At 32.5% G+C, this 17,927-nt stretch overlaps 1 protein-coding gene and 1 long non-coding RNA gene across 3 annotated transcripts in view; both read right to left on the reverse strand.

The window, feature by feature from the left end:
* Window positions 1-919, reverse strand: LOC110098125. Its single transcript, XR_002303313.2, has 3 exons — window positions 608-919; window positions 293-477; window positions 1-94 (listed from the first exon to the last, which is right to left on the reverse strand). It is a non-coding gene; the product is annotated as an uncharacterized LOC110098125 (long non-coding RNA).
* A 16,261-nt stretch (window positions 920-17,180) lies between these two features.
* Window positions 17,181-17,927, reverse strand: part of LOC110097570 (DCN1-like protein 3) — a 72,612-nt gene continuing 71,865 nt past the window's right edge. The window contains exon 12 of one of the 2 annotated variants that reach the window (XR_003699811.1): window positions 17,181-17,513. The gene's annotated coding sequence lies outside the window, so the exon portion shown is untranslated. Of the gene's footprint in view, window positions 17,528-17,927 lie in introns of both variants that reach the window. The other variant, XR_003699809.1, reaches the window with a different exon arrangement.

Raw genomic sequence — 17,927 nt, forward strand, 5'->3', positions numbered from 1 at the left:
TTCTCCTCCTGGTCAGTGAAACTGCCACGCTTGATTCCTGGCCTTAGGTAATTAGTCCATCTGAGCCTGCAGCTCTTGCTGCATCTTGACAGTCCTGAATGGATTATTTTTCAAGAATTTTATAAGAAAATCGAAGCGGTGAAATTAATTTTTAATTTATTGTTAAAAAAAAAGAGGGAGAGAGAGAGAAGAAATGACGAAACCACAAAAAACTCAGAAAGAGTGAAAATGATGGAATAATCTCGGATATGTTTATCATATGAATCCAAAAAAGAAGAATTAAGCAAAGAACCTGTGTTAGTGGGAACAGATCTCCAGTTGCCAGGGCCATGTTCTTGGACATAGGAGACCAGGATTATGTCTTCTTCAGGAGTCCATGGCCCTTTCTTCACTCCTATTTTGTCACAGCATGGTGGTCTCCCCATTTCTGTTCAATTCCTCAATCAGAATCTCCTTTGGCTCTTTCGGTAAGCAAAACTGAACAGAGCAAGAGATGAAAAAAAAAAAAAAAAAAAAAAAAGCAAAGGAATTAGGACGCCAAGCTTTGGTTTATCCTCATATATATATTTATATAGATATGTATATATACATAAGGAGACTTGCTGACCTGAAGGTAAGAGAACGAGTCAGGGAGTTAAGATTGAAGAGAGAGAGAGAGAGGCGCAGGAATCATTGCTCTTGTTTCTCGCAAGCACAGAGAAAGAGAGAAAGGAGTCAAAGAAGACAGCGGGCGCATTTACTCCTGGGGCACTCAAAAGTCAGCTACCTCTCTCTCTCTCTATCTATCTCTTACAAAGGTTATTTCTCTGTGTCTTATCAAGTTTCTCTCTCCAGTTATCTAGAAAAAAAAGAAGACGCGTGCATTCAATAATGCAGACACAGGGAAAAGTGAAAAACCATGGCTATAGCTCTGAACGGGAAGAGGGAAGAAGAGGAATGCTTTTGCATAGTTATTACTGCTTACTAGCAAGTGAATAGTAAGTGTTAGATTTCCAAGGCGAACAAGGGCGGCGTTTGCTTTGCCGTCTCTACTTTTTACACTTTCCGCGTTGCCATCAGCTCTTTGCTTTCCCTCCCTCCTTTTTTTCTTTTTTAATTTTTTTCTATTTTAAAAATTAATTGGCAAAGATATTTTCCAAAAATTGACGCATGATATAAATTAAGATATGAACGATATGAACTAAATTCTAAGATAACGTAAAAATAAATAAATGAGGAGCATTTGATCTTCTTTTGGCAACGTAAATTATGGTGAGGAGAAAAATGTAGCAAATGGTGCTCATGCAAAAATTCATTAGAAGTACTGTAAGCTCCATATATAAAAAGTGTAAGGTCTATTTTTATACTACTTAATTAAATTTCCAAGGTGAACGAGGGCGGCGTTTGCTTTGCCGTCTCTACTTTTTACACTTTCCGCGTTGCCATCAGCTCTTTGCTTTCCCTCCCTCCTTTTTTTCTTTTTTAATTTTTTTCTATTTTAAAAATTAATTGGCAAAGATATTTTCCAAAAATTGACGCATGATATAAATTAAGATATGAACGATATGAACTAAATTCTAAGATAACGTAAAAATAAATAAATGAAGAGCATTTGATCTTCTTTTCGCAACGTAAATTATGGTGAGAAGAAAAATGTAGCAAATGGTACTCATTACAAGTACAATAATAATTTTACTGGAAACAAAATATATAAATACAAGTACTGTAAGCTCCATATATAAAAAGTGTTAAGGTCTATTTTTATACTACTTAATTAATAAGGATCAAAGTTACCATTTGCTGTAATAATATAAAATTTGATAGTTTTTTATTTTTGATAGAAGCTGGGTGTGAGAGAACCGCCACTAACCTGTTCTTGATTCCTTCCATCAGTTTATACGTGAAATTTTGTATTATATATAAAATGTATAAATAGAGAGGAAAAATTAAATAGATTTATAAAAAATAGTTTTTGTAACACCACTTGAATATTGTTATGAAGGCGACGCAGCAATTAGCTAGCTTGCGGTAGTGCACAGCTCATACATTAGAATATATATATGTATGAGAACAGTTTCACATTAATAAAAAAAAAAACCAAATATTTAACATATACGTACTTAACATATTATATTAAAAAAAAAAGAAAAAAAAAGTGCAATTAATGTATATATGTACATATAAAGTACGTAGCTCGACATCTTATGCTTTTATTTGGCGATAATGTGAATTATATGCTATTTAATTATTGTGATTGTAGAATACAGTTCTCTCAAAAAATCATTGATTAGCTAGGCATGCGACTTAGGACGGCTTTGATGGCAACTACAATGGTCGTCTCCGGCCAGCCTTCTGATTGAATCTGAACGGTTGGGATTTAATCAAGTTTGATTTTTCCTCGATAAAATCCTGATCATCGGGATTGGATCGGATGGCTGAGAGTGGAGAACTGTATGCAGAAGCCCAAGTAACCGTTTGAACGCACTGATACAAACATGCTGCAATGTAGCAAAGAGAGCTATATAAATATATAATTTCTAGGGAATAGGACATAAAAAAAAAGGAGATAAATCTGTCTATCTTATCATTAATAAAAATATTTAAGATAAAATTTAATATTAATAATAAAAAAAAGAATTCATCAATTTATTCAGAGCTTACTTGCTGTAGAATTTACGTCGGTTCTGCTTCTTTTGATATTATAAATAAGCATATTCAACTTGCTGATTTTTTTATTGTTATTATTAAAGTTATTGACGGCACTAATTAATTTGATTTTTTTTTAATTTATTCCTTGTTAGTGTTTTAAATTTAGATAGACTAGCTAGAGGATTAATTTCTTAAGAAAAAGTTAATGTCGCTAGCAAGCTAGGTAGATGGCAAGTATTTGCCTCAATAGAAAGATTGCAAAAAAATCTGATAAATAAAGAGTTATTTCGATGATGACCACAGCACCTTTCTCAACGAACAAGACAGAAAAAGTTATACTTGCACTAGATGGAGTATTAATTAAAAATAAAATAAAAGGTAGAGTACTGCTGAACTTACTTTTATATATATATGATTGGCAGAAAAAAAGAATTTGGTGACTATATATGCCTAAACCTAGTAATTTCAATTTGTTGTCTGATCACACTCATTAATTTACTTAACCTCGCATCATCACATCTCTATCAGTTGAAAGAAAAAGAAAAAAAAAAAAACGTACAAAATAAGAAATATTAATCAACTGATCATTGACAACAAAAAAGAGAAGATAACCCTAAAGAAAAATGAATGCAACAGAGTAATAATTAAATAAATATTAATTCAGGCTGCATTAAAATTTATTAATTAATTACACATTGCCTATATAATAATAATGTTCGTATGGAATTTGATGGCAGGATTAAGTCCTTCGGTTTAGCTGTCGAGTCTAATATGCAATGCAATCATCAAATCATGAATGCTCGTTGGAGATTAATAATGTAGCACGCAACCATTTTATGTTAATGTCAAATAATGATTACCGAAATTAGAAACTTTATAAAACTTAATACGTACAATTTGAAATTTATTTATGTTCTTATTTTTATGAATGATTTCTATATATTAAAGCCTTCCTATATATATTAATTAGCAGAAGCAGAAGCAGAAGAGTAGAATATATATATGAAGCCCTCTGATCTAATTAATTGTTAGTTAAAATTTCATAATAATGTTAGCGTAACGTAGTTATTTTGCATTATCTGGAGCGCGCACTCTTATTCTACTTGTGGGATTATATCTTTGTTTAATGAAAATTTTGTCTCACTAATTCCTTGAAAGATTTTTTATATAAAATTGACAAATCAACTACTTCGCGTTTAAGCTTCAACACTCTTTATAATCTATTCTCTCTCTCTTTCATAATATAATATAAGAATATAAGTGTGGTATATATTTGTGACAACTCATATTCTTATTTAAATTGGCATAATAACTAAAGTTTTGACTTTTATAATAAGCTTAATAGTTTTTGTCTTTTGACGTATTTTTTCAAGAAACACAATCATGGTAAGGAGTGCTGGCTAGCTCTTGTACGATCACATTTATTTTTAATTTTTTATTAAAATACTGAAGAATTTATTAAAAGAAGAAACTCATCACAATTATATATATATATATATATATATATATATTCGATATACGGGGTTTTATACACACAAATCTGCGGTTGATGCATGTGAAAGAGATAAAAGGGTCAGAGAAAGTAATATAAGAACAAAGAAGAAGAAGAGATAAATCTAATTAATTGTAGGCTACATACGGCGGCAATTTCTCGTCCGTTCGTTTCCATCGCCAGTTGGCGTATGGGCGCCCTCTCTTTATTTATTTTTCATCACCCTTTTGAACGAACAGAAAAACAAATTTTTTTATGCGAAAAAAAAAAAAAAGAATATCGCTGTCACATGCATGGCTGCAGGGCCACAAAAAATAATTTCATAAAAATATTTTTTATTTATTCAAATTATGTTATGCAAAACAAATAATATAATAATTCCTAAAAACATTATGTCAAAATTATTAAGATTGTGTATAGTATATAATGCCAATAATGAATGTAATTATCCTTCGACATGTACTTTTGAGATCGACATATATAATGCCAATCAATCTATGAGAAATTAAGAACGAACATGATGCATGCCTGCACGAATCTTACCGTAAATCGTAATTAAATTGCCTTAATATTGCTTTTTTTTTTTGGGACATTTATGCCATTTAAGGCAAACTCACACACACAACGCATACACAGACTCGAACCCAAAATCTCTTAGTTGGAAGCATAAGCTCTCAACCAATAAGCCAAGGTGAGCTGAGTTTAATATTGCTTAGATTTAAATCAACATGCATGTGCTGGTCTTAAGAAAATCAAAATTCCCACGCATCATGATTAATCAGGTGGTCCAAAGTCATTAGCGAACCCATATTAATTTTAGAGCTCCATCAATAACTGTTGCTGACATCAGTACGTTGTCCTTTTTTTTTCATCAAATATAGGGGACTACTATAACAATTTAAATAAATTTTAATTCTGTTCATCTTGTAAAGGTTAGATTTGCAGATCTAATTAGTATTATTAAATTCTGAAAATAAAGAAAGAAAAATATGTTGTCAATATCTTTGTTCGAATAATTAATTATTGTAACTGAAGGAATTTACTAAATATATTCTTAATTTTGATTAGAATATATTATTAAAAGCAAGAGCATTCAAAGAAATTTTCTTAGACAACTCTCTTCGATATGTTGGTTGGGAGTTTTGCCTATCAACTAAGAGATCTTAAATTTAAATTTTACTCATATTATATATGTATGAATTTGACTTAATTAATTGACCTAAATTTCTCATAAAAAAATTCTTTTATGAGAATATTCTGATAAAAATTAATCAAAATAAGTATTAAAATTATTAAATTTATATTATACTCATTCAAACATACAGAACAATTGTGAGATTTGAATCTTATTATATAAATTAAATTAAAAAAACAATTAATATATATATATATATATATATATATATATATTCTAGCATGGAAAAATGCAAAAACAGATCAATCTAATTAGCACAAGAAGACCCCTTGTACAAAATCAAGGATATAGTGATGCAGGTGTAGGCATCTCTCGTTATCATTTTATCTCAACCAAAATGAAATAATATTTGGTATTTAGGGTTTCAGTTAAAATAAAATTATTAATATATATTTTAGTTAAATTAAAATTAATAGCAAGAGATGAAATTTAAATTAGGGATTGAATCAAATGACTTTTGAGCGTACCTGAAATGATCTGTAGATCTATGAACCAAACATATATTTATTTATTTGCAAGAGCCAAAAATTTGTCATGACGAAGGGGTCCAATCCTAGCCGTAGCGAAAATAATAATTATGTGGAGGTCCTTGAATAGTCTATCTGACGTGGCACCAAGTGGAAATTGAGGAGAAGACACGTGGAAGGAAAAAAATAAATATTTAGGTCTGTGTGACTCGGTCACCGATGGAAGCAAAGCACGCCGGCCCACAGCCTTAACTCCCATTGTTAGCTTGCCAGGACATTTGGGCCTTTTTGAAGGGTCCATTACTCCTATGCCGATCAATAAATAACATTTAAAAATGTATAAAACAAATAAAATATAGTTGCCCTTCACAGTACACTTCCTATACCACCCCGTAGTCACCATTATACACATCAAAATAAATAATACAATATAAGGTAGTTAAAAGATATATAAATGCAAAACCGTTGACCATATATAGGGGTATCAAATACATGTGATTTGGCCGGATGCGTGGCTACTAGTGGGGTCGCCTGCTGCATAAAAGTCAATGTATGGATAATGAGATGATCCCACACAGCCCGAGTCAGCCTATGGGTGATTGTATTTATTGCTCGAACCAAAAGTCAATAGGCGGGTGGGCTGGGCTGAACTGGAATAGGCTAACTCGGGCTCAATGAGATATTTTCAAATGCACAAAAAAAATAATGATTTTAAAGCACTTCAAATTGCTCTAGAATTTATTTTGTATTTCCTTTGTTTCCAAACAAATACTAAAAAAATTGAAATAGTGGATAAAAAAAATCTAATTTTTGTTGGGTTTTGTATGTGAGTGGAGTGTGAACAATGCATGCAGATGATGGGCGAGGTCAGCAGTTGCAGACAGGGCAGTATCATTTTCATTAGACAACTGAATTTAATAGCTTTTATTGACTAATTGCCGTGCCTAATTAGGACGTGCCACTTATATAAATTTCATCAATTATGATAAAGATAAACTACATATTGCAACATATAATAGGCACTAATAAGTAATAACAACAAAACAATTATGCTCATAAAATGCATTTGCTTAATTATCTCTTAATTTTATTTTATCATAACAAAAAAAAAGATCAATTATAAATTATAATTAATATTATAGTTATCTCAAAAGTAAATGTAATAATTTTAAAAAAAAAATTTTGATTAGGACAAGTGATTTTGTTTTCTTTCTACCATTGTCCATTGTCGTGGTACAAGAAGACAGCACTCATTCTCCTTCAAGAACTTGCTGTAACAGAGAACAATGGGAGTATCTATTACGTACTATAAGTAGAAACAGCTCGTATTTGGAATAACAAAATTCCCAATATGAAATTAAAATGAATGGTAATAAATCATTCCTTCTACTTGTAGATAGAAGGAATTTCCATAATATGATTTTTGTCCCCTTCCACGCTCTGTTTTTTTCTAGAAAGAAAAAAATACAAATGCATCTGGAAGGAAAGGAAACCTTCAATGATTGGAGATGATGAAGTATATCATTCATAATATATAAAAAATAATAATATGCATTACTCATAATCAGGCAGCAGTACGTGTAGCCATGCAGTAAGAATTGGAAATGACACGCACACCTAACTCAATCAGTAATTGGTTTGCAGCTCCCAGCATTAAATTCAAAAACCAATATATTTGACCTTATTATTATTATTTTTTTTATTTTATAAACTAGAGAATGAGGATATCCATAATTTCAACACTTACCAATCAAATTAGAGGACTGGTTGTGGATCAAATCGAAATAAAAAGGGGGAAGTAGGATAAGGATATATATATTACCGGCCGTAAACAATCAATAGACCATTTTATTTAAAGGATTAATTTCTAGCAGGCTGTTCCAAATATGTCGTTTTCATGCCTGAAAAGAAAAGAATGAAGGTGGACAGCTGCTATCTTAATTCTCAACAGAAGCTAAAGCAGGTAGTCTTGAAATAAGGGGCAAGCTTTGTTTGGGGCTGTTTTTTTGTTGCTTCTTAAAACAGTTTTTTAGTATAAAAATAACAAAAAATTTTACTAAAAAGTTGCTTTAAGAAGTAATAAGAAAGTCATTTCAAACGAAGCTGAAATCCCAAAAGACAAGGAGAGGACAATTTTAATGCGCAAGTGTAAGAATAAATGGATGCAACTATGAGATAGTATAGTGTAGTCATCACAGTGTTCGTAGATGATTTTGATATTGTTCGTATAGCATAGCATCATATAAATGTTGCAATCCATGACCCCTAGTCTGAGATTTTGAGAACGACAAATAATGTCGTTTGAATTACTATTCATTGAATACTTTTGATTTCTGCTCTTGTCTGTGAGTACTAATATTTAAGGGAAATCACAAGTTACTCAGGACAACAAGAAGACTCAAGACTGGGTAGAGTAAGAGTTGGAGTCCATAACATTGTAATCTTTCATTTATTATTATTTTTTCGTTTCTTGAGTCTGGCCACAAATTATATGCAAGATTGAGCAACCATGCATACACACAGGGGGAGAGGGTTTAAAAATTGAAGAAAATTTTTCTCTGTTGATCGTACTATACGATCTGATCTGACTGAAACGGCTATCTGTGAACAAGTCGTACTGTACAATTCCTTTCGTGCTGTACGAAGTGTTTCTAATTTAAAAAACCCTAGCTGCCTGAGTAATTTAAGTAAGTTTAATAACTAAGCGTATTGTACGATCTATTATGAATACTTACTTAAATTAACCCCGAGATTAGTGCGTAAATCAAGGATCAATTTCTGATTGATTATCATACTGTACGATATAGTTCGTACTGTACGATCAACCGAGGTTGTTTTCAATCGTCCCGAATATCGTACCGGACAATCCCTTGATTTTGTACTAATCGTACTGTACGAAGTTCGTACCATACGATGTCCAGAAACGAGTTTCGTCGTCCCAGCAATCGTATTGTACGAACAGAAGGACTTTACATATCATATTGTACTGGGTTTATATCGTCCTGTACGATAATATTTAGAATTTTGGCCTGTTCGTAAACCTTCGTACCAGGATGAAGGCTGTTCTTTACGGATTGTACTGTACGATAGATGATCGTACTGTATGATCATAACGGCTAATTGAAAAATTTTAGGGTTTCTTGGAGCCTGTTTTATATATCAAAAACTTATATTTTTTGGTGTGTGACTGAGAGAGAGGAACGTGATTAGAGAGGGATTCCTTGGGAGAGAGCTCTTGAGCAGATTTTATGGTTTGTGAGAGGAAGGAGAAGGTGGGCTTAGTGAGGGAGGAGTGTGAGGGAGATCACACAGTTGCTTCAAGCTTGCTGCACTTTGCTCCTCCTGTGGCCTGAGAAGATCTTGTGGGAGGCTCTCTGAGGGGGAGACTCTTCTACATCCGTGTCCTCTAAGGTACTTTGCCTTCTCCAGGAGGGAGACAAACGAGAAGGTACGCTGCCATTGCCGGGAGGGAGACAAAGCGTTTGGCACTCCGCCACGCTGAATTGGTGAAAGTGAGGTTTGTGCATCTCCGCCTTGCCGTGGGGGCAAAAGGAGAACAATTGCTTAGTAGTGAAATTCCCGGAGTGGAGGATTCTGGGGAGTGGACGTAGGTCAAGTGACCGAACCACTATAAAATCTCTGATGTGATTTTTCCTTTATTGCTTTTTATTTACGCTTGCATTTTATTTACATTAAAATTGGTTGGTGAAAATTGTTGTAAAAATTCGTTGTTGCAAATTGGGTTTCAAGTACTTGCTTCCGCATAATTTAATTTTCTTGTTTAAATTTTAAAAACACAAAAAAATTATTAGAACTCTTGTTTAGGATTTTTATTGCAACAATTTTCTAATTCACCCCCCTCTTGGCGCATCTCGTAATTTCAATAAACCGGTGGAAATTAAACATGGGCCACATAAACCCATATTATCAACATAAAAAAAAAAAATTAGTTTAAGTAGACTTGTAAATTTGTTATTATTTGATCAGTTGTTTTATATGCATCAATGTTGATCAACAAATATGTCCCTTAGAACAAACTTTAGGACGTAAGGAACAAAAACGTTAAGATGACTGCAGTAAAGTAGAAAGGATGAAATGAAAATTATTATATTTGAGAAATGATCTGCATATCACACTTGAACAAGTTGGAAACCAGTTGATGAATTAGCATGCATAAAAGAGGGCAATCGATGAACCAAAAAGGTAAGGATTAAGGAGAAGGCCAGGGGAAAGCAAGGAAATATGATAAGATGTTGAGAAAAAATGTTTGCACAAAACAGAGTTATTTGACCAAGACTAATTAAGATAAGGCTAAATGATGACAACTTAATGACCATAAATTGTGCTTCAACGGAACAAAAACTACACACAAACCATACAAGGAAATGGAAAAATCCTTCTAAAACTCCAAAAAAATGATTTTTTTCCTATCCATTTTCACATTGAGGTACATGTTTATCAGCTCTACTATTAATAGAAAGTCGTATTTAGAATAACACAATTTTCTGCATAAAATGAGTGGAGTTAAATCATCACTTCTAAAATTTTCCGTAATGATTCTTTATATGATTTTTGACCCCTTTTATGTACTAGTTTTTCTTTATAAATGTAGGTGTGATTCCTTCCATAATTGGGGATGCTGAAGTTGAGCATTCATAATGAATAATATGTATTACTCATCATCTTTACCTGTAACCCTGAAATGTGATTTCGTTACATTCATTCATAAAAATTAAACTTTTTTTCCATTGAATATGACTCAACATTTCCTTTGAATAGGACAGTGTTCATACATTGTGTAGATAATTATGTGAAGGGCATTGCAAGAAATGTTGATTTGGAATTATTTTCAAAAACAAATGACCTTTATTTGTAAAGCTTTAATGGCTCTTTATTGCAATTAATTATGGAGCTACTTTATTTCCGAATTATGTGATTTGATTGGAAATTAGATTAGGAAGTTTTTTCTTTAATTATTTCTCCTCAAATTTATAAATTGAAAGGTTTGGGGCTGTTATAGTGAGAGGACGAGAGAAAGCTTGAAAGCTATTATAATTCCCTATTATTCTTCAATTTAGTAAAATCATCATCCCCTTCCCATGGAGATAGGCATCTTTATTGAACCATGTAAATCGTCGTATTCATTGTGTTGTGTTTTGTGTGATTTTATTGTTGTTGTGATTGTTTGCACAACAATTGATATCGGAGCCATATTTCGACGATTTCCGGTGACTGCGAACGATAAGATTTTCTGTTGGTGTGGTTCGATCGGGCTTGTAGCAACGTTCAAACGGATCAGATGCATTGGGCTTTATTGATTGTTGAGCCGGATTGGTGCAATTCCGACGTCATAAGGAGGTTGCAATTTGATGGATGCTATGAGATCCTGTGAAGTCATGGATACATCCACCTCGTCGATGGAGAAGGCATCGATTCATTAGGTGGTTACACATCCTGTCAAAATTAACGTGACAAAATTTGACAGCAAAGAGAACTTTGGCATAGGCGGTGTGAGGTGATGAATGCACTGTATTCTTTGAATCAGGAGAAAGTTCAGGAGAGCGATGAACGTCCTAAGGAGATTTTAGAGAGAGATTGACTCAAGATAAACAAGAGTGTTGTGGCTTTATCAGAAATTGCTCATTTCAGGAGATCAAGTATGAGGTGATGATGAGACGTTTGTTGTGACGATGTGGAAAACTTTGGAGAACAAGCATCTAACAAAGAGCATGGAGAATCGTCTCCATAAAAAGGCCGGCTTTATAGGTTTCAGATGAGGCATAGGGTTACAATTGATGAGCATTTGAATGACTTCAAAAAGCTATTGATAGATCTTATGAATTTAGATAAGGTTGGAGATGAAGATAATATGCTCCTTCTGTTGAATTCGCTCCCAATATGAGTATGAAAACTTCATGATGACACTCATTCATGGAAAGGTGATCTTGAACTATGATGAGGTGAGTATTGCATTGCTGGATCATGAATTCCAGTCCTAGGACAAAGGAGTCTGCAAAGATAGATTCAGTTGAGGCTCTCACACTCAAACGAGGAAATTTTGAAAAATAGAAGAATAAAAGGAGTGGCAATAAACAGGGCAAGTCTCGTGGGTGCAGTTTTGGGAAGAATCAGTATACTTTTTCTGCTTGGAGATTGGTCATTGGAAGAAAGATTGCCCGAAGCTAAAGAAGATGGGAAAGGGAGTTTCCACTGAGGTTATCTTTAGCATGGAAGAAACACTGACACACCTGTCCGAACGCCGTATGTCGCATATAGCCTGCCCGCTGCCACTATCGAGCGCCCGCAAACGTGGGATTTGGCAAAAAATTTTACTTAAAAGGCGGGATTTGGCTGAATAGAGGCACGAGATTTGGTTGAAACAGGTCGGGTCGGGTTGACCTGAACCCGAAGCGGGTTGGGTTATGGTCTAGAAAATCGGCCCGTTTGCAAAAACGGGTCGGGTTAGGGTCGACCTGATTAATGCCGTGTCAGTTCCGAGTTCGACTCGAACCCGACCCGTGACCCGAAATTGACACCCTACTTAAGAATAATATCTGATCATTCATGAGATTGAATGTTATTAACTGAATTAAGCATGCATATTTATTCTTTAAGCCTTGCATTAGAAGCTTTAATGAATTTGGGTTTCTATTGGGCATTACAGCTCATGTAAATTTTAATGATTTTATGTTAGGGAAGGGATCAAGACCAGGTGGAGTGAGATTATCAGAGATCCTTAGGTTTTCCTTTTGATTTTGCTTTGTATTTTTTTTTTTAATTAGTAGCTTGGAATAAATTATGGATTGTAAGCGATCTCTTGTCTATTATAAATATAATTTTGGAGAATGAATAGTGAAATATTTTGATATATATAATTTTAGTTATTTTCACTGGAATGATTTATATTGATGAATTCATATAAGCTTTAATTGATTATTTAAGTTATTAAAATAGACAATTATTTTAAATTTGATCTTAAGGTATGTCAACAATTCCTTCATTTAGAATTTTGGTTCTTATAACTTCACTTTAGTGCACATAGCATCAATAACAATAGCCAATATTTCCTATACACATATTCAATCATACAAACACAAAAATATCACACTTTTAATAGATATAAATAGAACCGATCAAACACGTCACGTAAATACATAATTATACGTTTATAACAAAACAATTCGAATTTTGAAATAAATTTGCACATATACTTTAACAGTTGTCAAAAATAAAACTTTATAGATAACATTAACTACAATATTTTAAAGCATTTATTCATTTAGTAAATTTTATTGAGATCGGGACACACATCAAAATACTTAGAACTCTGTATAATTAAAAATACCCAGCAAAAATTCAGAAGAAATATAACAAAATGAGTAGAATAACAAGAACAATCTACCAAAAATTCTAAAGTGAAAACTTCTTAGATGTCATAATATCCACATTTTTATGTTGTTTGGGCAATCAAAAAGTCAAAAATATCATAAAACCCTATATTATTAAAAAAGAAAGCATAAATGTAACTAGCTTGATCTAGATAATTTTCTTAATTGGCTCGACGAAAGAAATTACCCAAAGAACTTAGAAATGGACTTTCTCTGTCCAGAACATCTTTACATTTATGTCGTTCGTGTTATTAAAAAGCTAGAACTTTCATAAAACCCTATGTTTAAAAAAACAAAACTAAAGTAAATGTTATAACGAGCCATATGGAAGAAAATAGCCCAAAGTCCACATAAACAAACTTTCTCGCATTTAGAAAACCCTATATGCAATTGCTAATTATTCTATAGCAAAATCCATCTAAAAATGGTGTAGCTTGAAGGTGAGACCACCTAGAGAGGTCCAATTTGGTTGAGAACCCTTCCCACGAGACTTAGGTAAGTGAGAATATGATGATAGAGTTAATTTGGTGGATAAGGAGAGGATTGCAATAGAGATCAATCTAGGGCTTGGACAACATAAATTTAAGAGAACTAAACTAACCTTAAATGATAAGAACACCCTGAATACTTAACCAATGATTATGAACTCACTTGCAATAGTTAAGGGAAAGGGCCTAATTGTGATATGGAAAGTTTTATAATTTTTGAAAATATATAGATATTATTTAGGATTTTAGATGTGATGTGTACAAAAAAATTGAAATTTGTTTAATTTTCTATGATTTTGACTATCACGAGAAAGCTAATGTTATATGAGAAAAAGTACCTACTCGTAATAAGAATATTACAAAGGATGTACATTGAATATCAAAAAGAAAAGCTCATAGTAATAAAAATAATTTATGATGGAATTAAAATGTGCAAGAAAATATAAAAAATAAGAAGCTTTGTTATAAAAATTGAAGCTTCGTTATAAAAATTGGTTTATGCGTAAAAGCTCAAAAAATTGAAAAAGATATAATGAGACTCATAAGGAGTCAACAAAGCAATATGCGATGCAAAAAAAATTAGCTTTCAATGATTTATATAATTGATTAAATACTAAAAAGGGAAAAAAATATATGTATAAGTTAGCCAAGCAAAGAGTAATGAGAAGTAAGGATTTAAGTAAAGTGAATTAAGGATAAAGATCAAAAAGTGCTTTTATTAGAACAATATTCAACAAAGGTGGATGAGATATTTTGATAATCTTTTCAAAGAAGATTGTGAGATTTTGATTATCTTTAGTGACTTTAGCATCTTACATGAAAATAAATATTTTTTATCGGTGTATTAATAAAACCAAAGTTAAAGAGATTTGAAAGAAAATGAAGCGTGAAAAAGCTATTGGACCTGATGATATTCCAATATAGATGTTAAAATTCTTAGAATATGAAGGAATTTATCAGCTTAGAAAAATTTTCAGTATTATTTTTGAGGACTAAAAAAATACCAGATGAGTGGAGAAAGAGTGTATTGATTCTTATTTTTAAAAATAAAGGTGATGCACAAGAGTGCATGAATTATGGAGGAATTAAGTTAACATGTCATACATTAAAACTATAGGAGAGAGTTATTGAGCATAGGTTACGATGTGATACTAATGTTTCTCAAAATCAATTTGAATTCATATCGTGTAGGTCTACTATGAAAGTTATACATTTATTGAGAGTTTTGATGGAGAAGTATAGAGATAATAAGGAGGATCTATATATGATATTTATTGATTTAGAAAAAGCATATGATAGAGTTTTAAAATAAGTACTCTGGATAGCTCTAGAAAAGAAAGGGAATAATAATATTTATATTCAAGTAATTAAGGATATGTATGCAAGAGCTATTGCTTATGTTCAAACACAAGATAGTTTGACCAAGTATTTTCCTATTTCAGTTGGATTACATCAAGGATCAGCTTTAAGCTCATATCTTTTGGCTTTAGTCATGGATGTTTCTACAATACATTTGCAAGAGGATGTACCATGGTGTATGATTTTTGTTGATGATATTCTTCTTGTCGATAAGACTAAAGAGAGGGAGTTGAAGATAAACTTAAACTATGGAGGTCAACTCTAGAGTGTAAAGTAGATCTAAAATTGAATATATGAAATGTAATTTTAGGAGTAATAGAACTGGTGGGGGGACCGTGACTTTGGGTGATCAAGTTAAGAAAGATAGAGATAGACATAAAAAGAATTAGTTAGAAAATATTAGAAATAACATTTTTTATTTGATTTAAATGAAAATTTGACTCTTAATATAACACAATGGAGAAAAATGATTCATGTAGCTGGCCCCACGTAGTGGGATAAAGACTTGTTGTTATTGTTGTTGTTTTTGTCTCGTTAATTTTTCAGGGTTAGGATTTATGCTTTAGAAACACAACATGTCGCAAGGGAACTTTAGTTAAAACACTTGTAGGAGGAAGGAGGATGAGTTAAAAACAAGTCTGAAGTTTTTAAATTTTTTTGTATGGTTTATGGCCACCATATAGCCACCGTAACTAGACTTTGTCTAGTTTTAGTCTATGCTTGGCCAACCACTCTAGATAGGATAAACTATGGGAATTCTGGGGAAAATTATGAGATTTGAAATTATAATGCAAGAAATACATCAAGGGACACACTCACAACAGAGAATTAAAAAAATACATAAGATAAAAGAATCATTCACTCACCAAAGTGAATGGATAGGGAAGATTATCAAACCGTCCCTTTTTGGCTGACCACTAATTAGCCTAAGCTTGTTGGAATTCACTCCAAATCAAATTTCAAATACCCTATCTTCTACATTTCAAAGAACAACACATTTTATTAGTGTTTACAAAGCACATAATTCAAATGAAAAAAAAAGGAAAGAGACATAGTGGTCGGCCCTCCATATAATTACATATAACCACCTTGTGCTAACTACCAAGGCCAGCCCCTCCTTTATTAAATATTTTAATTAATTGCTTAATTAGTTATAAGATATTTGTTTAGGATAATTCTCCATCTCTATTATAATTTAAGTTTTGAAAATTTAATTTGAAACCTAAATTTTATGCATGCACACAATAAGCCACATGCGTAACATAATATTTAGCAAATGAATAATGTTCACAACATAATATTTAAATAAGAAAACTAAATAAGTAATTTCTAGTAAAGGTCTTTATTTTGCTCTTCATGATGGATCCACCATACTCAACTACAAATTTTATGGATTGAGCCCTTGTAATTTGACCTTCCTATCATTCTATGTTTCTTGTGTAGTTGTGTTAATGTTGTTACCCCAGACTGCCATGTTAAATTTTAGTTATAGAAGCTAATGAAAGAACAGACTTTGATTAGTATAAATGACCAAAAAATTAGAGGAAAATTACAACACCCTTCCTGGGATTAATTGCAGGAGTCTAATTCAGAATCATTCCAGGTAAGGTGAAAGAAACCTAACCAAAGTTAGAAAATTCCAATTGATTTGACATAAAAGTTAAAGATCTTTTCAATAGTGGATATGCAATCAAATAATGATAAAAAGCCTTTGGATATGTTTCAATCACAAAGCAACCAAAAGGCAAATTACGCTGGAAGAATCTGTTTAGTGGATAGAGCATACCAAGCCATTGCCGTAGCTTTCAGTCTTAGCATAGCATCTATATAAAGTCTTAAAATTGACAGCTCATATCCACATTCATGGTACCACCGCCAAGAATTAACACATGCAGAATATCATTACACGCAGTGCTACAAGATAAAACTTTAGGAAAATAAAGGCTAATATTGATATCTAAATGACAAAGCATACCATTGACACGACAAGCGATAAAATCCGTACTCATCCTAGAAGAACATAAATGTTGTTTTATTTCAGCAAAATAAGTATTAGTAGAGCTATTTCTGAACATGATCGTTCGAAAATAATAGATCATGTCAAAAAGAATACATACAGCGTTGTTTGTTTACTTAGTACCTATATCATGAACTCGGAATCACTAAGCAAGAATCCACCACGAAGTAGCACCAGTTTAAGCATATCATTGTGTATCATAAAACCTAAATCAAACTAATAATATTATGTATTATCAACGAAAAGAATACAAATAACTTGATGTTCATTCATACTACTGTGATTTCATAACCAACTTGAAGAATGGGTTGTCAACGGAGCAATGGGCCACCAACCAATGCCAGCCATTGCATTCTCCCTGCATTTGTGCCCTCCCCCTCCTAGATGGCTCAAAATCAACATCGAAGGCACTCTCCTCTTCTCTCAGAATGCCGGTCATGTGACTGTTATAAGGAACAACAATGGAGATCTCCTTCTTGCTGCAAGTAAACAACTTTGCAGGGACAGCACATAAGTTAAGCCTGAGGCTGCTCGTGTCTCCTCCAATAATTCATTGAACCATATATATATATATATGTTTATATATATATGTTTGAGGCAAATGGCATGCATATTGATAGAGACAGCATGAATGTCATAGATTGGCTCCATGATAGGAAATACTTGAGTTCACAAGTAACCTTAATGGGGAATACTTGAGTTCACATGCAAACCTAACAATAATTGTTGAAAACAACGAGAAAACTTCAAGATCTCCAATGAAAACAATCCAAAGATAGTAGATTGTATTATAGAAATCAAACCACAAGCAAGAACAAGCAAAGATACAATTGATCCTCAATTTGAGAGGAGGATCGTTCTCTCCCAATCTCTAGACGATGAATCTAGAGTCC

The sequence above is a fragment of the Dendrobium catenatum genome, unplaced genomic scaffold (assembly GCF_001605985.2).
Source record: "Dendrobium catenatum unplaced genomic scaffold, ASM160598v2 fragScaff_scaffold_156, whole genome shotgun sequence".
NCBI lineage: Eukaryota > Viridiplantae > Streptophyta > Magnoliopsida > Asparagales > Orchidaceae > Dendrobium > Dendrobium catenatum.